Here is a 26,727-nt window from a genome sequence, read left to right on the forward strand (position 1 = left end):
GGACTTTCCAGGTCTCCCTGGCTGCTAATACCTTTCCCTCTGAGAAAACCTTTCATATACACACACGCATTCACATACGATTATATATATATATATATATATGTATGTATATACACACAGATATACACATATACTTGCAGTTATATATACATGCAACTATAGAGATAAGCATATATATATATATATATAAATTGCATGTATATAGTTACTTACGTATCAACTCCCCCATCAGAATGTGAGCTTCTTGAGGGCAAGAATTATTTTTATTTTTTCTTTGTGTTCTCTGTACTTAGCACTATGTATTGGCATATAACAAGCACTTAATAAGTACTTGCTAATGGACTTTCATAGTATTAAGTGCATTAGGGTAAGTCCAGAGAGGTATAAAGTGCCATATGTGAGGTCTGAGGGGAGAAAAGAAAGGTCATTAATGGCTAGGGTACAAAAGACCACTAACTATAATAACACTTTATTATCAACAAGGGCATTAGAGTTGGACAAGGTGCTATCTGAGGTCTGAGGAGGAAAGTTATTACCAACTGATAAAGGCAAGTTTCCTGGATGAGATACCATTTGATTTGGACTTGAAATGGTAGATAGCAATTTAACAAGTAAAGGGGTGGGGAGGGTGTTCCAGACCTAGGAAACTGCCCAAGCAGAGACATGGAGGCGGGAGGTGTACCCTCAAGAAGCTGAGAGTTCTCCAGCTCGGTTGGCATGTAGAATACATGGAATAGTGGTAATGTAAGATAAGAATGGAAAGGTAGATTAGTGCCAGGTTGAGGAGAACTTTGAATGCCAAGTAAAAGAATTTGGACTTTACTTGGGAAGTAAAAAGGAGCCACTGAAAATCTTGGAGCAGAAGAGAGGCATGCTCAGATTTATAGGGAGTAAGTACAATTTTTTTTTAACTTTCCACACTTTCCTGGCATGAGGTAATAATGCTCACCTCTCCCTTCTTCCAAAAATGTGGTGGGAGAAGCCCTATAGTTTGTATAATCCCACCCACTTGTTTGCAGAGGGAGTCGACAGACAATTTGGAGATTGAATTGGAATATTTTGGCTTGCACTCACTCTGGTGGAAGAGCAGACACCAGGGTGTCCTGGGTGGGGGAGTCACCATTGACTAGTGTCAGTGACATGGCCATGCCCAGAAGTGAGGAGACAGGTACATTCTTGACTCGTGGGTGAACTCTGCAAGACCACAGGTCAACAGGGACCTTAGCACAAGGGAGAAACTTCAGAGTGCAGGGCCTCCAGTTTGGCACCACGTTAAAGTTATACTGAGGGAGCACTGTGTTTCCTGCCAAGACAGGGAAACTCTGGAATATTCCCTTGACATACTGGAGTGGGGCCCAGAACTGGTGGTCAAGAGCTAGGTAAAGAACTGTGTTTATGCCATTTGCTGGGAGCAGCAGAGAGCTACAGGTACAGCACCACCCACTGGTATCTATGGGAAAATGCAGGAGGAGAAGGGACTTAACCTAGTGCGTCTCTGTAAACCACTGAAGCTATATCTGAGTCTGTGCGGAGGGGTTGCTCGTTGGTAGATGCTGCTGCTCCCCGTGGGTTCTGACAGGAGTTTATTTTGTCTTCTTTGATCTGTAGAAAAATATTTTCTTCCTTGAGTTCTGGAAACCGTGAGCTTACAAGGGAAATTGGTGATAACACAGTGGATGGCATCATATGCTGACAGTCTCAGATTTTCTGGGATGGGAGAGATAATGCAAAGAGGTGAAATAACCTCGAAAGCGTGCCTGGGTCTTTCAGAATGTAAAGATCTTTGACATAAGGTCTCTGTGTGCATGTATGTATATGTGTGTATGTATATGTCTACATACATACATGTACATATATATACACACATATGCATATTCCTATGTGTGTATATATGTGTGTATATATAAAAGAAGTATTAGTTTGTTGGTAGTATGAACACTGGATTGGAGCAAAGGGAGAGTGGAGCAGGGGAGATCTATTGGGAAATCAGTGTAAGGTCCCGGAGGATGGGGATGAGAGCGCGCACTGAGGTAGTTACAAGGAAGCTGGAGAGAAGGGGATAGATGTGAGAGATGTGCTGCAAGTGAAACTGACACAGCCTCCAAACTGGATAAAAGAGGTGAGTGAGATGGAGGAGCCAAAAGTCATCTCAAGATTTTGAACACAATAGGCAAGGTGAATGGTGGTGCCACACAGAAGGAAATAGTTAAATTAGAAAAAGAAGTTAGATTCAAAGAAAAAGATTCAGTTTTAGATGTTTTGAGTTTGAGGTGCTGGTGAGTCATCCAGTTATAGATATCTTGTCAATCAGTAAATAAGCGATTTATTAAATTCCTATTATGTGCCAGAGACTGTGCTAAGCACAGGGGTTACAAAGAAAGGCAAAAACGAGTTCCTGCTCTCAAGGAGTTCACGATCTGATGGATAAGATAACATGTAAGCTAAGTTGGAGATTGGTTGGTTGGTTGGTTGTCCTTCATTTTTTTTTTTTTTTTTGCTTTTTGGTGAGGCGATTGGGGTTAAATGACTTGCCCAGGGTCACACAGCTAGTAAGTGTTAAGTATCTGAGGCTGGATTTGAACTCAGGTCCTCCTGACTCCAAGGCCAGAGCTCTATTCACTGCATCACCTAGCTGCCCCTGTCCCTCATTCTTGAAGAGGACCAAAATGACATTGCCATGTTGGAGTCAAGGTACAGTGTGTCTGACTGTGGTTGATCAGACCAATATTTATGGAAGTGGTGCATTTGCGGGTAATAGTGATAGTAAGATCAAGGATATAACCATTGCTGTGTGGAGCTTGGTAGGGTGGAGGAGTAGGTCATGTGAAATGAATAAATTGAGCATTTGGGAAGTTAGGTTATTTGAGGGAATATCAATATGTATGTTTAAGTGCTCTAGTATAAAGGGATATAGGAGGGGAGAAAGAGTGTGAGCCAAGCACTGAACTCACTGAGAAGAAAGGAGGGTCCTACCAATCCTAGAGATTTGTGGTCAACAGCCACTAGAAACTTAATTTGGTAATAAATATGGATTAAATGAATCTCAGAGGAATCTCAGAGTAACTCAGAAGTTACTCAATATGTGACGGTGGTAGAGGAAGAACCTGGAAGTGGCATTGGGTAGCAAGTATTCCTCTCTAGACTGTACCCCTAACTCTCCAGGCTCTCTCTACCATTTCATAGGAAGCTCTTCACCCTGGAAGTTCACCATACCCCTAGATTTCTTTACACCAGAAGTACCCTTTGCATCTGGGACCTTTTCCTCTAATTGACTGGTTTCTCCCAGAACCTCCATTTTATGGAAGATACCCAAGCTGGTTGGCTGTGTCTTCGTTACTCTCTAGGCTGTAATCCTGGTTCAGGACTTTTTCTATCATGCCTCTGTGGTGGATACCTTTATCTCTACCTTCCTTCCTCCACCCCATTTTTCCATTCTCTTTTATATGTTGTTTTCCTCCATTACAATGTAAGTTCCCTGAAGACAGGGACTATTCTTTCTGCTTTTATTTGTATTCACAGCACTAGTACAGTGACTGGCATATAGTAAATATTTAATAAATGTCAGTCTTTGACTGATTTTAACTCCCCCCCCCATAATGACCACTAAGTTAGGGAATATGAATGAAAAGGGCAACCAGTTCTGGAAAGGATGGCCAGGGAAGCTGTATTGTCAGGAATGGGGCAGGTCTTAATGACTACAAGAAGATGAAATGTAGTTTGCTACCTATGGACCATATATTCCAGAGAGCACAGTGGAAGAGGTGTGTAGCTTTGGAGTAGGACATTGGTGGGGTAGGGTGAGGGGGCTAAGAATAAGGGTGCAGTCAATGGGGGACTGAGAATGGAGTTTGAACAGTGGCAGCTGGGGTTTTAGAATAATTGGGATAGGGGAGTGATAGGGTAGGAGTATATTAATCATTGAGGAATCACTTCAGACAGGTTAAACTGTCCATAGACATTCAACCTTGGGGTGGAGTTGTCTTAGGGCATCAAGCAACAGTGTGTAAGCTGGAAAGTTTGGTGGGGATGGAAGGTGCCCAGGTTTGAGGAAGGAAACTACTTGTGCAGTTGTAGGTGGTTAGAAATGGTGCTTGAAGCGTGACAGAATGGCTACTCTGGGAGATCAGGAAGACTTCCTGGGCTGGAGATGACTGCTGTACAAAGTTGCAGGATATAAAATAAACCCACATAAATCATTGGCATTTCTATATATTACTAACAAAGCCTAGCTTTGTTAGAGATAGAAAGAGAAATTCCATTTAAAGTTGCTGCAGACAATATAAAATATTTGGGAGTCTACCTGCTAAGACAAACCCAGGAACTATATGAACAAAATTACAAAACACTTTTTACACAAATAAAGTCAGATCTAAATAACTGGAAAAATATCAGTTGCTCATGGGGTAGGCTGAGGTAATATAATAAAATGACAATTCTACCTAAATTAATTTACTTATTTAGTGTCATACCAATCAAACTACCAAAAATTATTTTATAGTGCTAGAAAAAAATAATAACAAAATTCATCTGGAAGAACAAAAGGTCCAGAATATCAAGGGAATTAATGAAAAAAAATGCAAGGGAAGGTAGCCTAGCCATACCAGATCTAAAACTGTATTATAAAACAGCAATCATCAAAACTACTTGGTACTGGCTAAGAAATAGAACAGTGGATCAGTGGAATAAGTTAGGTACACAAGACACAATAGTCAATGACTAAGTAAGCTACTGTTTGATAAACCCAAAGACTCCAGCTTCTGGGATAAGAACTCACTATCTGACAAAAACTTCTGAGAAAACTGGAAAACAGTATGGCAGAAAATAGGCAGAGATCAACATCTTACACCATATACCAAGATAAGGTCAAAATGGGTACATAATTTTAGACATAAAAGGTAATACTATAAGCAAATTAGGAAAACAAGGAATGGTTTACCTGTCAGATCTATGGAGAAGGGAAGAATTTATCATCAAACAAGAGATAGAGAACACTATGAAATACAAAATGGATAATTTTGATTACTTTAAATTGAAAAATTTTTGCACAAACAAAGCCAATGCAACCAAGATTAGAAGGGAAACAGAAAGATGGGAAACAATTTTCACAGCCAGTGTCTCTGATAAAGCCTCATTTCTAAAATATAAAGAGAAGTGAGTCAAATTCATAATAATACAAGTCATTCCCCAATTGATAAATGGTCAAAGGATATGAACAGGCAGTTTTCAGACGAAGAAACTTAAGTTACCTATAGTCATATGAAAAAATCCTCTAAATCACTATTGATTAGAGAAATGCAAATCAAAATAACTCTAAGGTACCACATCATACCTATCAGATTGGCTAACATGACAAAACAGGAAAATGATAAATGTTGGAGAAGATGTGGGAAAATTGGAACATTAATGCATTGTTGGTTGAGTTGTGAACTGATCTAACCATTCTGGAGAGTAATTTGGAACTATGCCCAAAGGGCTATAAAACTGTGCATACCCTTTGATCCAGCAATACCACTGCTAGGTCTGTATCCCAAAGAGATCATAAAAAAGGGAAAAGGACCCACATGTACAAAAATATTTGTAGCAGCTCTTTTTGTGGTAGCAAAGAACTGGAACTTGAGGAGATGTTCATCAATTGTAGAATGGCTGAACAAGTTCTGATATATGAATGTAATGGAATACTATTGTTCCATAAGAAATGATGGGCAAGTGAATTTCAGAAAAATCTGGAAAGACTTACGTGAACTGATGCTTAGTGAACTGAGCAGAACCAGAAGAAGATTGTACACAGGGGCAGCTAGGTGGTGCAGTGCATAAAGCACTGGCCCTGAAGTCAGGAGGACCTGAGTTCAAATCTAGCCTCAGACCAAACACTTGACACTTACTAGCTGTGTGACCCTGGGCAAGTCACTTAACCCCAATTGCCTGAAAAAAAAAAAGATTGTACACAGTAACAGCAACATTGTGTGATGACCAACTTTGGTAGACTTAGCTCTTCTCAGCAATACAATGATCTAAGACAATTCCAAAAGACTCATGAAGGAAAATGCTATCCACATCCAAAGAAATAAATATGGAATATGAATGCAGATCAAAGCATGCTATTTTCTCAATTTTTTTCTTTCTCAAAGGGTTTTTCCCTTTTGTTCTGATTCTTCTTTCATAACATGACTAATGTGGAAATATGTTTAATATGACTGTACATGTATAGCCTATATCAGATTGCATGCCATCTTGGGGAGGGGAGAGGGGAAGCAGGGGAAAAATTTAAAACTTAAATCTTATAAAAATGAATGTTTTAAACTAAAAATTAATTAATTACTTATTTTTTTTTAAAAAGAGAGATAACTGCTGTAGACATTAGGTGACCAAAGAGAGTACCTGGAGATTCTGTAAACAGATGGAGATGTGGGTCTAAAGAGGACAGAGTTGGAAAGGGAAATTGAAGAATTATCTACTTAGAAATCAAGGATGAAACCTTCAGGAGCACCCACATTAAACAGGTGGGAGAGGATGAGAAACAAATAAAGGAGACAGGAAAAACAAAAGTCATTGAGTCTAACTTTCTTTTTTGTTTGTTTTTTTAATTTGGTAATTATTTATTTATTTTTTTGTTTTCAACATTTACTTCCACAAGATTTTGAGTTCCAAATTTTCACCCCATCTCACCCCTCCCCCCACCCCAAGATGGCATGCATTCTAAATACCCCTTCTCCTGGTCTGCCTTCCCTTCTATCTCTCCCCCCTTTCTCTTATCCCCTTCCCCTTCAATTTTCCTGTAGGGCAGGATGGATTTCTGTACCCCATTTCCTGTATTTCTTATTTCCCAGTTGCATGTGAAAACAATTTTTTTAAACATGTGTTTTTAAAACTTTGGGTTCCAAATTTTCTCCCTTCCTCCCTCCCCACCCACCCCCATTGAAAAGGCAAGCAACTCAATATAGGTCATATATGTGCAGTCATGCAAAACACTTCCATAGTAGACAGGCCGTGAAAAACTAACTCTACTTCCCTTAATCCTTTCCTCCCCCCCCATTTATTTTATTCTTTCTTTTGACCCTGTCCCTCCTCAGAAGTATTTGCTTCTGATTACTCCCTTTCCCAATCTGCCCTCCTCTCTATCATTCCCCTACTCTCTTGTCCACTTCCCCCCCTATTTTCCTGTAGGGTAAGACAGATTCCCACACCCAAATGAGTGTGTATGTTATTCCCTCCTTAAGTCAAATCTTATGAGAATAAGATTCACTCATTCCCTCTCACCTTCCCCCGTTTCCCCTCCATTGTAAGAGCCTTTTCTTTTCTGTTTTTTTTTTGTAGGATAATTTACCCCATTCTACCTCTCCCTTTCTCCTTCTCCTAGTATATTCCTCTCTCACCCCTTAATTTTATTCTCCAGATATGACCCCTTCATTTTCAATTCACCCTGTGCCCCCTATCTACCTATATCTATATATATGTACATATAATTTTTTCCCCTCCAACTACCCTAATATTGACAAAGGTCTCATGAGTTACAAATACTATCTTTCCATGCAGGAATGTAAACAGTTCAACCTTAATAAGTCTCTTATGATTTTCTCTTTCCTGTTTACCTCTTCATGATCCACTCAAGTCTCATATTTGAAAATCAAATTTTCTATTCAACTCTGGTCTTTTCATCAAGAATGTTTGAAAGTCCTCTATTTCACTGAATGACCATTTTTTCCCCTGCAGGATTATACTCAGTTTTGCTGGGTAGGTGATTCTTGGTTGTGATCCTATCTCCTTTGCTCTCTGGAATATTATATTCCATGCCCTGTGGTCCCTTAATGTAGAAGCAGCTAAATCTTGTGTTATCCTGATTGTGTTTCCACAATACTTGAATTGTTTCTTTCTGGCTGCTTGTAATATTTTTTCCTTGACCTGGGAACTCTGGAATTTGGCTACAATATTCCTAGGAGTTTTCCTTTGGGGATCTCTTTCAGGAGGGGATTGGTGGATTCTTTCAATTTCTATTTTGCCATCTGGTTCTAAAATATCAGGACAGTTTTCCTTGATAATTTCTTGAAATATGATGTCTAGGCTCTTTTTTTGATCACAGCTTTCAGATAGTCCAATAATTTTTAAATTCTCTCTCCTGGATCTATTTTCCAGGTCAGTTATTTTTCCAATGAGATATTTCACATTGTTTTCTAATTTTTTATTCTTTTGGATTTGTTTTATAGTGTCTTGATTTCTCATAAAGTCACTAGCTTCCAATTGCTCTATTCTAATTTTTAAGGAAGTATTTTCTTTAGTAATCTTTCGGACTTCCTTTTCCATTTGGCCAATTTTGCTTTTTAGGGCATTCTTCTCCTCATTGGCTTTTTGGACCTCTTTTGCCATTTGGGTTAGGTTATTTTTTAAGGTGTTATTTTCTTCAGTATTTTTGGGGTCTCCTTTAGCGAGCTGTTGACTTGTTTTTCATGATTTTCTTGCACCACTCTCAGTTTTTCCTCTACTTCTCTTACTTGCTTCTCAAAATCCCTTTTGAGCTCTTCCAAGGCCTGGGACCGATTCATATTTTTCTTGGAGGCTTTGGATGTAGGAGCTTTGGCTTCGTTGTCTTCTTCTGGTTGTATGTTTTGATCTTCTTTGTCACCAAAGTAAGATAATATAGTCTGACTCTTTTTGCACTGGTTGCTCATGATCCTGGCCAATTACTTGAGTTTTAAACTCTTTGTTAAGGTAAGAGTCTGTTTCCAATGTGGAGAATGTACTGTTCCAAGCTTCGGGGACAGTATAGCTGTTTTCAGAGGTACTTCTAGGGACCTGTAAATTTTCAGTTCTTCCAAGGTGCTATGATATGGGGCAAGGTGTTTCCTCTCCACTGCCACAACAAGCTCCACTGCACTAGCATTCCTCCTTGCCCCAGGATCACCCCTCAGAACTGTGACCCAGATCCAAGCACCAATAAAGCAAGAGATTCCTGCCTCAGCCCTGGCAAAGAGAACCCTGCAATCCCCCTCTGATCAGCTACTCCATTCCCCCTCAGGTTGTGGGCCAGAAGCTCAGGAAACAGTCGCTGCCCTGAGGGCATGCTCGAGACCTGCAGCTGAGACCTAGCTCCACCTAGCTCCTCTCTCACTGTAGTCACAGACTTTTCCCACTGACCTTCCACGTTGTCTTTGGTGTTCAGGGGTTGAGAAGTCTGGAAAACTGCCACAGCTGCCCCCGATTCAGTCCTTTGAGGCCTGCTCCAGGGTCGCTGAGACCTGCATGCCCACACCCCACCATGCTCCTCTCCCAGCCCAGCGCGATATACCTTTCTGATCAACCATCCAGGCTGTCTTTGGCTGGAAATTTGTTTCACTCTGTCTTTTTGTGGGTTCTGCTGCTTTAGAATTTGTTTAGAGCCATTTTTTTAGGTATTTGGACGGCTTTGGGAGAGAGCTCAAGACAGTCACTGCTTTCCCTCCACCATCTTGGCTCCGCCCCTCCGAGTCTAACTTTCTAAACTGTTCCTTGACTAAAAGATTCCTCAGTCCTTGCCTATGATCTTCTCCATGCTAGGTATCCTACACCAAGACATCCATTCTTCTTCTGGTTCCAGAGATGGGCATGCTTTTATGTATTCAACACATGATATATGTTATCATATATGACATACACATATATCATATAACATATGTATTCAAACAAATGTATGATATCATATATGTATTCAAATAACAACTCCTGGCAGTGACCAGGCAAAGTCAAAACAGAACTCCCTAGCCATATTCATTGGCTACTATTCTGTATACCTAGGGAGTTTTAATTGCTTATTACTTTCTTCTGCTATCATCCCTAAAACAAACTCAAGAGGTCTCTGCCTATTTCTCCAATTATAACTAAATAGATAAGTGTTCATCTGGGCTCAAGTGGCTGTAATGCAACTGGGATGAGTGAGAAGATGCTTCATATCCTCTTGTTAGATGACCTCAGGTAGATTAGGGACCATTCCAATCTCATATTCTCATTGCCCACAGCCCATCATTGCACTCAAAAACTGAGACTGGATTTGACCGTAGGTCTTCCTGACTCTAGGTTGAGCATTCTATTCACGGTGCCATCAATTGCCCCTATATGTATATATATATTCATATATATACACACATATGTATATGTATGCCCATACATATATACATACACATATATGTATGTTTGTATATAGAGAGACAGAGAGAGAGAAACAGAGACAGACAGACAGACAGAGAGGAAGTGAGGGAGAGAATATTTTCTACTTCCTCTAGTTGCCAGCAGCAGGTAAGTGGTACAGTGAATAGAGCACTGGACCTGGAGTGAGGAAGAGCTGAGTTCAAATGTGGCCCCAGGTATTTACCAGCTGTGTGATCCTGGGCAAGTCACTTATCCCCTGTATGTCTCAGTTTCCTCAACTGTAAAATAGGGCTAATTATAGTACTTATTTATTAGGATTGTTGTGAGGATCCAATGAGAATACTTGTAAGGCACTTAGCATAGTACCTGGCACATAATTGGTCCTTGATAAATGCTTGTTCCTTCACCCATACTTTTTTAGTTTAAAACCTTTTTGATTAGATTTGCACAATATCAAGCAAATAAATTCTTATGGACCTTTGTTAGGTGTTCTCCACCTCTGACCAAGAATTTGTCATTTCTGTATTTTAAAGCATGGTCCAAAAGTCCAAATCTCATTTTTTAGCCAAACATTCACTGCCCAGATTAATCTTTCTCTTCCACCTCCTTTGCCTTATAAAGGCAATAATTGGGAAAACACAACCTGTGCTCCAGTGGTCTTCAGTTTCTTGGCCTACATGGCTATTGAATTTCCTCCCAAGTTTCAAATTACATGATTCTATGTCAGGAACACTAAAGCTCAGAATGAACTAAGACTGATGGTGACTGTTAAGGACAACAAAAACTACTTTTTACCCCAGAGCGATGTTGGGTGTTAGAGAAAGTTCAAAGGTTCAGCTTCTCAGAGTGGACAAGAAGATAAGAAGAGGCAGCAGGGGTATATATGCAGCTGTAATTTTGCTCAATGAAGAAGAAGAATCTTTGGAGTGGGAAGAACAGAACAAAAATAATTTTGATTAGCAAGAAGGTGAAACACAAGATAAAGTGAGGTGATGAAGAGAGCACCTGGTTGTCTTCAACAAGCTCAAGGCCTGAGATTTAGATGACGTATATCTCAGGGAAGTAAGACGATTGGCAAATATGATTGATCTTTGAGAAATGGCAGAATGAGAGGGTTGCATTGATACTGTGGACAGGATAAAGTTGTGTTAGTTTTTCAAAAGGGAAAAGGGTAGAATCTTCCAATTAGATGTCATTGAGCTTGACTTCAATTCCTGACTAATCATAGGAGATAACAAAGGGAATGTTTGTGAGTATCTAAAAAAAATAGAAGTGATTACTAAAACCTTGCATGCCTTCATCAAAAGCTGGTTCTTTCCTCCTTTTTTTGACAGCATAACTTAACTGGTGAGTTAGGGGAATGCTGTAGATTATAAATACAGCTTACCTCTGTTTTAGACACTTCTCTTATGCTGTTCTTGGGGAAAAGTTGGAGAGTTGTGGGCAGGATGATAGTATTGCTAGGTGGATTTGTAGCGTGGTGATGGTCAGTTCGAAAAAGTAGGATCATACAGGCAAATGAATCATGTACTTAGAATTGAAAAGGACCTTAGATGTTGCCCCTTATTTAACAGACAAGAAGACTAAGGCCCATAGAGTTAGAGACTTACCCAAGGTCACATAGTAAGTGGGAAACTAGACCAGGAACCAAGGCCCCCAGATCCCAAATTCATTGATCTGACACCATATTCCCTCATTAAGGGTCATTAATGGGTTAATGTCAACTTGGAAGGAAGCCTCCAGCCTCAGGGATTTGTGTTTGGCCCTGTGCTGTTGAAACATTATTATCAGCTGAATAAAGATTTTTGCTGTTGTTCAGTCATTTCAGTTGTGTCTGACTCTTTGTGACCCCATTTCAGATTATCTTGGTAGAGATACTGCAGTAGTTTGCCATTTCCTTCACCAGCTCATTTTATAGGTGAGGAAACTGAGGCAAAAAGGATTAAATAACTTAACCAGGGTCACAGAACTAGTAAGTGTCTGAGGACAGATTTGAACTCAGGAAGATGAGCCTTTCTGACTCCAGGCCTGGCAATCTATTCACTGGGCCACCTAGCTGCCAAATAAAGATTTAGATGACATGATTATCATGTTTTATGGCGACATGAAACTGGAAGAGAATAGCTAGCACATTACTTGACAGAATCAAGATGCAAAAATATCTCAGTTGGCTAAAACAATCTAATAAAAATTAAGTTTAATAGGCATGAATGGAAAGCTCCATAAATGAGTTTTGAGAGATGAGCCAACTTCTGATTGGTCTTGTTCCGGTAGTCAGGACTCTTCTGACAAGAACCAACCTTAGGTTAACTTCTGTAGACTACTGCCCAACCATATGATTTTAAATCTTTGCCCCCATTCTAACCGCTCCTAGTCATGCTTTCTGGAGGGCAAAGCAGAACAAATTTAATTCCTCTTCTATATAATGAGAACTTCAAGTCCCAAAGATAGCTATCACATATCTTCTAAGTTTCCTCTTTTAAACAGCCTGTTCCTTCAACCAGTCATCATATTGCATGGTCTCTAGTCCATTCACCCTCTTATAAACTATTCTACTTTCCCAGACAAGTGTATCAATAATGTCACCAGTTTGAATGTTCCTTCCAATAATGCAGCTCACCATTCAACCACACTCTGTCCATGTCTTCCCATAAATTCATCATGGGGCATTGAACCAATGTGTTGGAGGTCTTTCTCACTTTTCCCTGACATTGTAAGTGTACCAGTGGAGACCCTGGGAACTTGTTACCATCATTCCTAAGATGGCAAAAACAGAATACACTGTTAATAGGTATAGTCTGTTGAGGAAATGGATTCTGATCTATGGAGTGAGATTTAGGACAAAGGTAAGCAGGAGTAAGGTTGACAAGCCAGCTCAAAGTATAGAGGTGGTGGTGGGGGGAGTCTGTGACAAGGTAATGGGGAGAGTGGAATGGGCAAGGTACTGAAAGGGGAGTTGAAATGATCTAGCCTGGAGTAGAATGCCAGAGTACCTAAGGGAGCAGGTACAGTGGCCATTCTTGGGAGCTAAGAGGTTTGGGTTCAAATCTTGGCTCTAACCCTTACTTTTGGTAAGTTACTCCATCTCTCTATGTCTATGTTTTTTTTTAATCTACACATTGAGAGTAATAGTGTACTACCTACCTCATAGAGTTCTTATAAGGACAGTGCTTTGTAAACCCTCAAGTACTATAAAACCATGAGTTATTATACTCTGAATAGTGTTGAATTCTGCATTTCATAATAACATAACTCTGTCTCTGTCACTGATTCACTCTTTGGCCTTGGACAAATCACTTACCCTCCCTGAGCCTCAATTTTCTCATTTGTCAAATGACTGAATAGCATAGGTAGTCTCCAAGGTCCCTGGCAGTCTCGAAAGCATGTGAATCTGGGAGAGCAGTCAGCCCTGCTCCGTTATGCAAGGGTGTGGATGCATAGCTGTGTACCTTACTGTGGGAGGCTGCCAGTTGGTATCTCGTGACTCCATTCAACCCTTCCTTCTCTCACACAGATCAGCATGTTCCCACCAGGGATTCTTACTTTCTAGAAGGTGTGTAGCAAACCAGTGCACCAGCTTAGGACACACACACACACACACACACACACACACACACACACCCACACCACAGGGCTGAGAAGAATCCATTAGAAACTGCAGGAGCAGATTTCCTTAGCAGAAGAGATCCATTATAGACTCCTTAGCAAGCAGGCTGACTCTCAGAGACTGAGCTCAACAACTAAACCCTTCCATAGATCTAGAAAGTGGCCAGGTGAGACAAATAGTACAGGAAGGCTTCCCGTTGCTGGATCTTATAACTGTGGCATCATAGCCACTTCTAGAAGGCAATGGATGGCTCCCTTATGGTGTGGCTTTAGCTCCAGGGCCCATGTAGCCCTTCCTATGCTCTTCTCCATCAATGGAGACTCTTTTGCTGATGGATGGAGGATACTATGGTGTATGGAAGGCAGCATAATGTGTTGGGAAGAGTGATGAACCCGGTATCAGGGTACCTGGGTTCAAGTCCTGGATACTAATATTTCCTACCTGTGTCACTAGAAACAGGTTTGTCACCTAGCTTAACCCAGGACCAAGGTTTGATCTCTGGTTCTTAAATTTCTGTGGCAAAAATGCTCTGGCCTCACTATCCCAGAGTCAGGGCTGCTCCATCTCCCCCCAGGCTTCTAGAGGTCTCTGAAGAATTGAGGTTATCAATCCTCTAATGCCATTACAGGGACTTAAGCCCCTTTCAATTGTGTTTACCCGCTCTGTTAGCATCAGTTACTAATGCTCAAGTTCCATTTAATCACTTAACATCAATTAGCTCCTACAAAGGGATATTTACTTTGAAGATATAGCAAGAATAAAAATGTAAACATCCTCTCCACACACACTTCAAGGACTCACTCTACCTTATTTCCACTTCAATATCTAAGGAGAGTGGGCTCAATTTTAACTCAGTTCCTATATAGCATTGGTACCACTAAGTCTGTGTTTAGATGAGGCACAAAACATGAGTCCTTGTCTCGGCTACTATTGGGCTGGGCCTGAAAGTCACTCCCAAAGGTCATTTCTTGCTCCTTGGGGCACTGATGCTAAATTGGCTGCAAAACCTGGTATGAACATTGACTCAGAGCGTTGGACACTGGGATAGCTACCTCCTGACCTTTTGAAATTCATAAATCTGGAGTCTCCAAACTCTTTGCCTAAAACAAAAAAGAACAAATAGCAGGGGGAAAAGATCAACTCCCCTTTCTCATGGTGGCACGTTTCGGTCTTGGAGGGAGGACAGACCAATGCTTTTCTCCTACCGGCATTGTCTCTCACCAGATGCAGTCAACAGAGAAGTCAAACCCAGAGAGAGCAGCCAAAGTGCAAAACTGCCAAGCCTCTGATCACTAGAGCCCTTCTGAAGGCACTCCTAGTTCTAGCTACACAGCCAATTGGAAAGACTTCTCCTAACTATGTGGTTAGCAGACTGGAAACCAATTACAGAATGTCTACACATGCTCTATAGCCGTTCCATGGCATTGACATCACATATTATCACAATTCTCTTGGAATTAGGCTCACTAACCTATTTGTTCTGTGTGGGAAGACACTGACAGAAGCACTCTAAATATATACCAGTCCCCCTGTCACATTTCCTAGCTGTATCACTTCTCACTAAGCCTCAGTTTCTTCATCTATGAAATAGGAATAATTATAATTCATACTAGCTCTCAGAGTTGTTGCAATGAAAGTGTTTTTGCAAAGAAGTATATAAATGTAAGTTACTGCCGTTAGTATTTGGATGCGACAGCTCAGAGGTGCAATGATAAAAGCAACCTTTGGATATCTTTGGATAAACTCAACCTTAATTTGCTGTTTCATTCTTTGTATTTGAATCCCCAGTGGCTAGCACAGTGCCTGGCACATAGTAGGTGCTTAAGCCACAGGTCTTGACACATAGTAAGCACTTAATCAATACCTGTTGACTGACTGGATTAATTGAGCTAATGGAAAGAAAGAATTATTGCGTGACTTAGCAGAGGAAAGTGGGGGAGGTGAAGTAAGGGAGGACAGGATTCCTGACTATCTTTAGATGCCTGGCATGATGGATGTGGCATGATGGCACCTGCAGATTCTTCCCTCTAGAGCTCCTTCAGTTTTATTTTCTTTTTCTGTAATCAAGGGTCCAAAAGAAAATTCAATATATGAAATCATACAAGGTCAGTGGCAGAAGAAGCCTTGATAACAACAGCACACATTTCTATATATTTGAAGCTTTTCAAAATACTTTCTACACAATAACTCCAAAAAGAAGGTAGATAGTATAATTATCCCTACTTTACTATAAGGAAACTGGATCTTTGTGAGGCTAATTGATTTGCCATGGTCACATAACTCTGAAACTGCTATGTCAAGATTTGAACCTAGTCCTCTGTCTGCTATAGCCACTGCCTCTCAATATAGAGCATAAATGAAAAATGTTCCATAGTATCCCTACAGATCGAGTTTTCACAAGGTTAGGAGCTCATGGGAGCACCAGCCTCCAGAAATATTCTATATTTTGAATGTCTTAAAACATAGACCATAAATATCAGAGTCAGAAAGGGTCTCAGAGCATAGAATGTCAGAGATAAAAGGGGCCTCCTTTGGGTATAGAATGTTAGAGGTCTAAGGTCAGAGGGCCCTTAGAACGTGGAATATCAGAGCTAGAAGGTACTTCAGAGATACTAGTCCAACTCATTCCTTTAAAAATATGGAAATTGAGGTCCAGAGGGGGCAAATAACTTGTCAAATGTCACACTGTGATTCAGTGGCAAAGCTGGAATTAGATCCTAGGTCTTTTGATTCCAGGCTGATGGCTCATTCCAGTGCACCATTCAATTCAAGTCAATAACTATTTATTAAGCACGTACCATATGTAGGGAACTGTGCTAGACATGAAATATATACATAAAAGTCAAGTCAGAGGCCATTCTCTTAAAGAGATCACAACCCAATAAGGAGATAGCCATGTAGGCAAAAAATTATAATGTAATTATTACCCATGCAAACTGCTATTTGAAATGTGAGGAAGAAGAGATGATGGAAAGGCAACATGGAAAAGGCATCTCAGTTGGGCTTTGAATGAAACAGGTAGAGTTGGAGGAAGAGGGCAATGTTTCAGGTATTAGGGTAAGGGGATAGTGTATGTAAGCAATAGCACAGACATTGGAAGAGGACAGGATGAAAATGGGGCACAGAGAAATCACCCAGTTTCACTGGAGGGTATTTTCTATAAAGGGGAGTAGTCTGAGATAACACTAAGAAGGCACTGGGAATCTGATTATGGAGACTTTTGAATGGCAGGACCAGGAGTTTAGACTTTATTCTGGAGAAAACAGAAGTTTCTGCCATGATGAGTGGCATGGTCAGAGCATCTTAAGAGGTGTTTCACTTTTTGGGGCCCTCAGTTTGTTTATCTATAAAATGAGAGAAAGGAATTGGACCAGATGACCTCAAAAGACCCTTCCAGTTCTAAGTTCTATGAACTGTAGTGTAGTTTAAAAAAAAAAGCACTGGAATGAGAGGACCTGGGTTCAAATCTTAACTCTTCCACTTATTACTTGTGTGATCTGGGGCAATTCACTTAACCCCTGTGAGCCTCAGTTTCTTCCTCTGTACAGAGGGTTCTAGGCTACATGGCTTCTAAGATCCCTTCCAGACTGAATCTATGATCCCATGGAGTGATAAGATTATGCAAACACCCTGCTTCTTGGCTCACCCACTCCAGGCTCTTACAGCTTCTTATCCTGCATAAACTCCTCTCACTGCAATACGAGCCAGTCATGCCCTCTGGTCCTGTTCCTACCCACCAGTGGCATAAAACACACTTATATTGACTTCTTCCTTTACATGTTTCACATTATAGTTAATCCTTCCTTCAGGAAAACATCAAATTGTCCTCCCATCATACCCGTACCTGTCAGTCCCTGAATAGAAGCCCCCCTGCGTGACCTTGGGCAAGTCACCAGCTCCCTTTCTCTGGGTCTTTATCACTACAACAAAGTCCTCCAGCCCTTTCTCCCCCCATTTCACACAGGATTTAGAGGATAGAATGAGATCAGAACTGTGAAACTGCTTTGAAGATGGAAGTCATCAAGAATTCCATGGTGCTTATCAGAAGGAGCTGAAAGGCATTGCCTTTCTATAGGATTTATTTATGCAACTCAGATAAAGTTTATTCCAGCTATTATTAATCTGGTCTTAACTCACTGGAAAACAGGCTGTGTCCTTCATACAGGAAGATGACTCATCCCCTCTTTTGATAGCATTATTAGTCTAGTAGATCAGAGCAATGCTGCAGACAGAGTGCATCTGGATTTCAGGGAGGCATTTGACAAACTTTCCTGCAATATCCTCATAGACAAGATGGAACAGTGGGCTAGTGAAATCCAATAAACATTAGTTAAGCACCTATTGAATACTTCCTGGGGGAAGAGGCAAACATTTAGAGAAGACATGGTACCTGCCCTTGGGTCACTCACAGTTTTGTGAGAGACAGGACACATGAATAAAAATAATACATGAGTGAGGGAGGCAGAAGCAAGAAAATGAGTGGCACCCCAAAAAGTTACTTTGATGTGGGGCTACATCAGTAGACACCTAGAGTCCAGAGTGAAGAAAGTGATTGTCTCACTGTCCATAACCCCGGTCAAACCACATCTGCAACATTGCATTCTAATTCCTAAAATGTGGGACACATTTTCAGAAGGGCCTTGGCTAACTGGAGTGTGTCCAGAGGACGATAGCCTGGAGACCATACCACCTAAGGATTCATGGAAGGAATGAGAGATGTGTTAACTTGGTGAAGAGAAAACTTAAGGAGACGGGACATGACAGCTGTCATCAAGTATATGAAGGATTGGCCTGGGGAAGAGAGAGTATACTGGTCTGCGTGGCTCCTGAGGGCAGAACCCGAAGCAACTGGGTGGAAAGTAAAGAAAGGTTGATTTAGGTTTGATGAAAGGAACAGCATTTGAACATTTATTGTTGTCTCAAAGTGGAATGCATTATATTGGGAGGTAGTGAGTTGAGTAGAGGTCTCCAGTAATGTATGAATGAATTCTTGTTTGGGATGATATAGAAGAGATTCCTGCTGGAGCCTGGTTAAGCCTAGATGGTCTGTGGGGCCCCTTCCAGTTTTGAGATTCTATGATTCTCAAGAAACTTGCAGAACATCCCCTAGCTTGGGCTGGTGACTCAAGCCAGCCTCCCTCAGCGTGGGGAGTGATATTTTAGAGTTTGCAGATAGGTGGTGTGGTGCAGTGGACAGAGCTCTGGGCCTGGTGTCAGGAAGACCTGAGTTCAAAAACTGCCTCGAACATTTACTAACTATATGACCTTGAGCAAGTCACTTAACTTCTGTTTGCCTCAGTTTTCTCATCTGAAAAATGGAGATAATGATAGCCCTATTTCCCAGGACTGCTGTAAGGATTGAATACTGTAATATTGTGAAGGGCTTTGCAAACCTTAAAGAGCTATAGATATATGCCAGTTATGGTGATGATGATGATGATGATAATGATGATGTTTGAGAATCAGCATGGTGTGGAGGAAAGGGAGATGTCCTGGGAACACAAGGAGACCTGGATCCCATTTCTGCCTCTGTTACTAACTTGCTTTGTAACCTGGAACAAGTCATTTCTGCTCCTTAGACTTCAGTTTACCTGCATGAAAAATGACAAGGTTGGATTCAAGATGATTTTCCCAGCTATAAAATTGTATTTTTCTTACTAAAAACTCCCATTTTGATAGCACTTTACAGAGTACTTTGCTGACACCAAATCTGTGAGGTAGATAATGTATTATTATCCCCATTTCACAGAAGATAAGACAGAAGTTCAGCAAAGTAAAATAATTCACTCATGGTCATGTACCTAATAAGTGTTGGGTTCTAGATGATTCACTCAAGGTTACCCAGTGAATGAGTGGCAGAGCCTGAATTAGAAGCTAGATCTTATTCCTAAGCCAAGGCTGTTTTCCACTATTTTTAGGAAAAAATTAACAGAGGAAGATATAGTATGGAAGGTTGGGCCAGCATCTTCTCAGAGCTGAGGGGTAAAAGTGACAGCCAAGCTCTGATAAGGAGAGTAATGACAGACAGGGACTTTTAAAGCTAGAAACTGTCAAGGCTAGAAAGAGTTGAAGCAATCTGGGGAAGGAGAGGTCAGGCAGAACAAGTAAAAGTGGCCCGTTGCTCCTCTGCAACCTCAAAATGAGAGCACCAAATGACAAAATATGGGAAAGTTTCTGAGTCTAGAAACCAAGTCAAAGTCAGCTTGTAATCCAAGCTTTTGATAAGAAGAGTTAAAGAAGGGGCAGTAGTTGAGTCAATAAAGCTACTACACTGTGCTTAGATGTTTCTGTTTCTTTAAATCATGCTCTAAAGGATATTTTTTTCTTTTAGATGGACATGCAGAAATGAATCATTCATCTTGAGTTACACATTGGTGCTCATTATAAATGAAAGCTTTATTTCCAAACATAAAAGCTAGTAATCTAATACAATTTTGCAAAAAGGTCTCACAAAACAGTGGCAGGGGAATAGTTCATATAATGGAAAAATACACTGGAGTAGGCACCAAAAGATTCAGATTCCTGCTGGACTGTGTCACTTACCTGGCTCGTGATCTTGGGCAAGTGAAGTGCTTGACCTGAAGTCAAAAGAACTGGGTGCAAATCCCAACTCTTATCTTTACTAGCCATATGACCTTACTAGCCATATGACCTTGGATGGGTTGCTTTCTTTGGGCCTGAATTTCCTTCTTTATAAAACAAGTATGTTTCAGATGACCTCTAAGGCCCATTCCAGCTCCAAGATTCTTTGTCCTAGAGTCTCTTCCAACTCTGACATCCCATATGGATGTCATGGCATGCTCCTAACTGCTCCGTTATTCCCCCACTCTAGTGATGCTCTTCCATTGGTACTATTTCTAGTCATTTCTATTTGGGCGTTAGCACAGCCTTACTTATCATCTTTGTAATATCCCCTCACTTGTAATTAGCACTTTAAAGAGTTTGAAGTTCTTTCACATCCTCTCTTTCATTCGATCCTCCTAAATGTCCTGGATCTGCCACTTACTACCCTTTGACTATGGGCAAGTCACTTAACCACTCTGGGCCTCAGCTTCCTCATCTCTAAAATGGAAGAGGGGTTTGGATTGGACTAGATGATCTCTGTAGCCCTTCCCTGCTATGGAATAAGCAGCACTGGAATTATTTGCCCCATTTTTACAGAGGAGGAAACAGAGGCTGAAGTGACTTTCTCCAGACTGCCTAGTGAATGGGGGGTGGCAAATCTAGGGCATGAAACTAGGTCTCCTGCCTGAAAGTCAACAGCCCTTTTTTCTACACCAGGGATAAAATGAAGGTGATAGTAGCTTGTGAAAGGAGTGAGAGCGATAATGGTGAAGGTGATGGTGCATGATGACAATAACTTGCAGGTGGATATCCAGTTGTAATTACAAAGATAGTACACGGTTAGCTCCATTTTACAGATCAATCATAGCAATACTAAGTCTCCTCTATAACATCTATGACAGGTAGTCACCCACCTCTACTTGAAGGCCAGTGACGTAGAATTCTCTACTTTTCAATGTAGTCTGAAGATTCCATTATTGGACAGATCTAATTGCAGAGAAATTTGTCCTTATATCGAACTGGTATCTGTCTCCCTGATACTTGTGCCCCTTTTCTTCTTATCCTATCCTCTGGAGAGGGGAGTAATAAGTTTGATCCCTTACCTACATGGCAGCCCTCCAACTACTTGAAGAGGGATTGTACTGCCTATAAGCCTATTTTCTAAATGAAAAATTCCGAGGTCCTCTAAATCAGTGGTGTCAAACTCAAATAGAAATAAGGGCTATTCAACTGTACACAAGAATCCCTTCAGGTGCATATTGCCTTCAAAAGCCACATATTAACATCATTTATGTTTTATCACATTTTTACTTATATTGTTAAATATTTTCCAATTATATTTTAATCTAGTTTAGGCCACACTCAAGAGTGTTGGGGGCTGCATGCTTGACATCCCTGCTCTAACTGATTCTTCCATGGAACGATCTCCATTCTTTTCACCATCCTAGTTGTCATCTTTTGCCTCAGTTTGTCAATTTCCTTCCTAAATTACGGCCGCAGACTTGAACACAATTGCTTGGACGTGGCCCGGCTCAGGCAGAAACATCAAGACTATGGCTTTCTTCTTTGAGGATATTCCACTTCATTTGATGTAGCTGGAGTTCCTACTAGCTCCTCTGTTTTTCTTGTTGCACAACTAACTCATATTGAGCTCACAGACTGGCTAAAACCCCCGGGTCTTTTTTCTTATATAAAATTGTTGTTAGACATACTTATGCAAATACAGAACACCTGTCTAGTCTGTATTTGCACAATTGAGTTTTTGAACCAAAGGGAGAACTTTATATTTATCCCTATTAAATTTCACCTTGGTGGAGTCGCCCCATTGTTCTATTCTCTTAAGATCTTTTCAGATGCTAGTTCTGTCACCCAATGCTAACTCTCTCTTTCAGTTTCATGTCATCCACCAAATTGATAAGTATTTCAACTATGCCTTCATCCAAACCATTAACAGAAATATTTAACAGGATATAGCCAAAGAAAGAATGATGTGGCTATCACTACAAACACCTCACCAAGTTAATATTGACCCCTTAGTGACTAGTTAGTGAAAATCCTTGGGTCATTCAACCAGTTTCAGACCGTACTGTCATTTAGAGTCCATAGCACACCTCTCCCAATATTGCCTATGGGGGGAGGGGAAATAAATCCGAGACTTAGAAAGATTGCAATGGCGGTATGTATCAATGATAACAATAAAGGTGGAGATGATGCTGGTAGTGAAGGTGATGCTGGTGAAGAAAATACTGGCCATAATGAAAGCATGTGTGAAGATGCCCATTCATCTGAGACAGGACACTCAGAGCTCATCCGTCTGGCTTCAGTGTTTCCTTTTTGTCCTGATTATGAAATCTGTTTGCAAATATCTGTGTACTAGCTTCATACCACCCACCCACCCCTTAAGAGGCTGGAAGGGCGATCAGATTCAACCAAAGGTATTTTTAACTTGGCTCCCTTCCTTCCTTCCTACTTTCCATTTTCAGCCCTGTGCGTCTGTCGGAGCTCCGCGCCACCCGGGGGAAAGGTGAAGATGAGGAGATAGAGACAGAATGTAACTGACAGTGTTTCCAGGGCAGATGTAAGGCATCACGGCAGGGAGGAGACGCGACAGTCACTTTGATGGAAACTTCAGAGCTTGGATGTGGCATTTTTTTCCTTTAAAACTCTCCTTAGAAAATTGGCACTTTCAGGAAAAGTGGTGTATCTCATTGTGTTAGGAAAAAGGACAAGAGATGGAGGGAGAGAGAGACAGACAGAGGGAGAGAGAGAGACAGAGAGAGAGGGAGAGAGAGAGAGAGACAGAGAGACAGAGAGAGAGACAGAGAGACAAAGAGAGAGAGACAGAGAGACAGAGAGAGAGACAGAGAGACAGAGACAGAGAGAAAGACACAGACAGACAGACAGATGGAGAGAGAGATGTTCTGGGTGTGCCAAATCAGCTATAGAGTGGTGATCTGAAGTATATGTATGTATACATGCATGTACGTATTTACATCTGTCCTTAAGTCTCCGTCCTTGGACAGCTTCCCTTCCTCCTGTATACCACGTGCTATTAAATTGGGTTTCATAGATCCCCCAAAGGATTTGTGGGTAGATTTCAGGGGATCTTTGAACTTGGGTTTTTTAAAAAGATATTTTGATTTGATTTGGTTTTCTTTGCAATATAGACCAAGTCAGAGGGTAATCCAGTAATGGAGAGTGAGCAGTGTGGCTGAGCCTTCTCATTTCATGAGAACTGGTTCATAGGCTTCACCAGACAATCAAAGGGGTTTATAACACACTCAAAAAAGTTAATAATCCCTGCTCTGTGCTCTCTTTTGGCCCTGTCAGAGGTTCCACGTCTGTAAACAAGGCAGCTCTGTGTTGCAGCAGATGGAGAACTGGCCCTGGAGTCAGAAGCCCTATTTACTAGCTATGTTGACCCTCGGCAAGTCACTTGACCTCTTTCTCTCTCGGTTTCCCTATCTGGCAAATGGGGTAAATAATAGTACCTTAACTCCCAGTGTTATTGTGAGGCTCAAATGAAATAGTATTTGTAAAGTGCTTTGTGAACCTTAAAGCAATATATAAATATTTGTGTGTGTGTGTGTACATATATATATATATATATATATATATATATATATATATATGGAGAGAAAGAGAGAGATGGAGAAAGAGGAGAGAGTACTATATAGACACATAGATCTAGATAGGTCTCTCTAGAAAGATAGATCTATATCACACACATATATATATATATCTCATAGATACATCTCACAGATAGATATCCCATACACACACACACATATTCCTAATCCTAACCTATCTCTCAAGAGCCAAACCTCTATTTCAATCTACCTAAAGAAACTACTAGTTCCAACAGCACCTCAAAGTCAGCATGTCTAACCCTGAGCTCTTTGTCTCTCCCCCTAAACCGTCTCTAGCCTTGAATGATTCCTCTCTTGCTCCATCACTGCCTCTTGGAATCTCTAGTTTCTTTCCAGAATCAGCACAGCTGCCGCATCCTCCAAGAAGTCTTTCCTGAACCCCCATATTGTTAATGCTCTTTCAAACCTCCTCAAACTACATTGTATTTACTTCTCAGTTTGTATGTTGTTTCATGCCCCTCTCCTAGCAGAATGTAAGCCCCTTGAGGGAGGGTCCCATATGTCTTGACTTGAATGTCTGCCACATAGTAGATGTCTAATAGGTGCTTACTGAATTGAATTGGACCTGATTTTCCCTCTTAGTGTATAATTTCTGTGATAGTACCAGTCATCTAGTATATTGCCAGCATCCTCCATTTGTCAACTTGTATCCATCTTGGGCTCTTCCATCACCCTCATCTCTCACATCCAGTAAATTACTAGATCCTATGGATGACACTTCCACAAAATCTCTCATCTCCATTTCTTCTTCTCTATTTCCACAGCTACCACCTTGGCTCAGGTCCCAAGTTTCACCAACATGACTATTGTGATAACGTCTTTGCAGGTCTTCTTGCCTTTCTACCCTCCTCACTCCAATCGGTCTCTCTTAGGCTGCCAGACCTAACTTTCTACTATGTAGATTGTCTGATCATGTCTCTTCTCTGGTCAACATCTTCAGGCACTCTCTAGAGCATATGGAGTAAAGTTCAGACTTCTAGTTCTGACATTTAAAGCCCTCTACAATTTATAATCACTCACTCTTCTAGGTTTTTTCCCCCTGTTCTTTCCTTAGAGACAAGCTTCAAACAGACTGGATGACTCCATGTCCCCCAAACACAAACAATACTCTCCTCTGAGCCTTTGCTGAGGCTGTTTTTTCATACCTGGAATATCCTCCCTTGACCTGTTAAACTTGTACCCATACTCTAATTTCTCTCCCATTAAACTGAATTTGTCCCAGGGGCTAACAATTCCTCACTATGGTTCTGTTCCTCATGAAAGAAAATCAGAGTGAAGACTATTATTGATATGGGATGGGAGAGGGGAGTGGCATAAAGAACAATGCAATGGCAGGTGCCATTGTGCTGACAAAGGGGGCAGCTCGTCTCCCAGAGAGGCTAGCCCTCACCTCTGCAGAGGTTGGTGAGAAAGAATAGCGCCATTTCAGTGTCAAGATTGGGGAGGGGCTGGTAGCTTAGACTGTGAAGAAGGGCAGGGGGAAGAATCATTCTTCCCAGATCACCACCACCCACCCAAGTTGTCAGTGCCTTTGGGCAAAGCACCCCCCCACCGCCCCCACACTTGTTCTAGCTCTGGTGAGGCCAGTGTTTTGTAACACTACAGAAATAGGAATTGTTGTCAATGTGTATTGTACGCATGTGCATATTGGCATATGTATGCATGTGCTTTTGGGTGTACTCTCTATGTGAGTACAACATATAGAAAAATTCTAAAAAATCAGAGGTAGCACACAGTGGAGCTGCTGCTTCAGGAGAGCATGAGCTTCTTGATATTGGATACCCTAGGATTTAGAACAACAAGAGACCTTAGGATCACCTATAGTTCAACTCTCTCATTTACAGATGTGGAAACTGAGGCCCAGAGCAGGCAGTGATTTGCCAGGGGTCTCTCACATTTCAGTAATAGAGCTGGGATATGAACTCAGCTCCTTGGGCTTCAGAACCAGTTCTTCTTTGATGTTATATCGGCCCCCCTAAAATGTGGTCACAGAAGGGAACAAAATATCTAGAAGAGTCTGATCTTCTCTGCTCCCTCTCAGAGTGGAGAAAGGCCTCACTCAAGGCCACATGGAATTTCCAGCCAAGACTAGAACTTAGTTCTCCTGGTGCCTAGGCCAGTGCTCTCTTCATTATATCCAGCTAAATTTTGGGGCATATCCTGATACAGGCATATCCTACCTGGCTACAGGCTAGCTGTGTGACTATGAGAATTAACCCATCTCACCATTCTGTGCCTCAGTTGCCTTATCTGTGTAATGGGGATAATAGTCCCATTTCTTCCTTCCTCACAGGGTTGATGTAAGGCCCTATGAAATAGTATGGATGTGAACACTACCCTATAAACAATAAAAGTCTGCCTACAAGTTAATTGGGACAGCTAGATGGTGCAGTAGATAGAGTGCCAGGCCTAGATTTAGGAAGACTCATCTTTCTGAGCTCAAATCTGACCTCAGATACTTACTTGTTGTGTGACCCTGGGCAAGTCACTTCACCCTGTTTGCCTCAGTTTACTCATCTGTAAAGTGAGCTGGAGAAGGAAATGGCAAACCACTTTAGTATATTTGTCAAGAAACCCCAAATGGGTTCATGAAAAGTAGGACATAACTGAAAAGTGACTGAACGACAAATTAGTTATTGCTATTGTTATTGCTGTGGGAAGTAGGCCAGGATAACACTGCCCCATGCCTCTTTACTCTCAAATCAGCAAACCTCAGGGGCCCTTCCTTTTACCTCTGGCAATAGATGCTTATTATTGTTTGTCTGACAGGCTGCATCCCCAGGGTGAAAG

Source organism: Vombatus ursinus, unplaced genomic scaffold (genome assembly GCF_900497805.2).
Source record: "Vombatus ursinus unplaced genomic scaffold, bare-nosed wombat genome assembly UNPS02005659.1, whole genome shotgun sequence".
Classification (NCBI taxonomy): Eukaryota; Metazoa; Chordata; class Mammalia; order Diprotodontia; family Vombatidae; genus Vombatus; species Vombatus ursinus.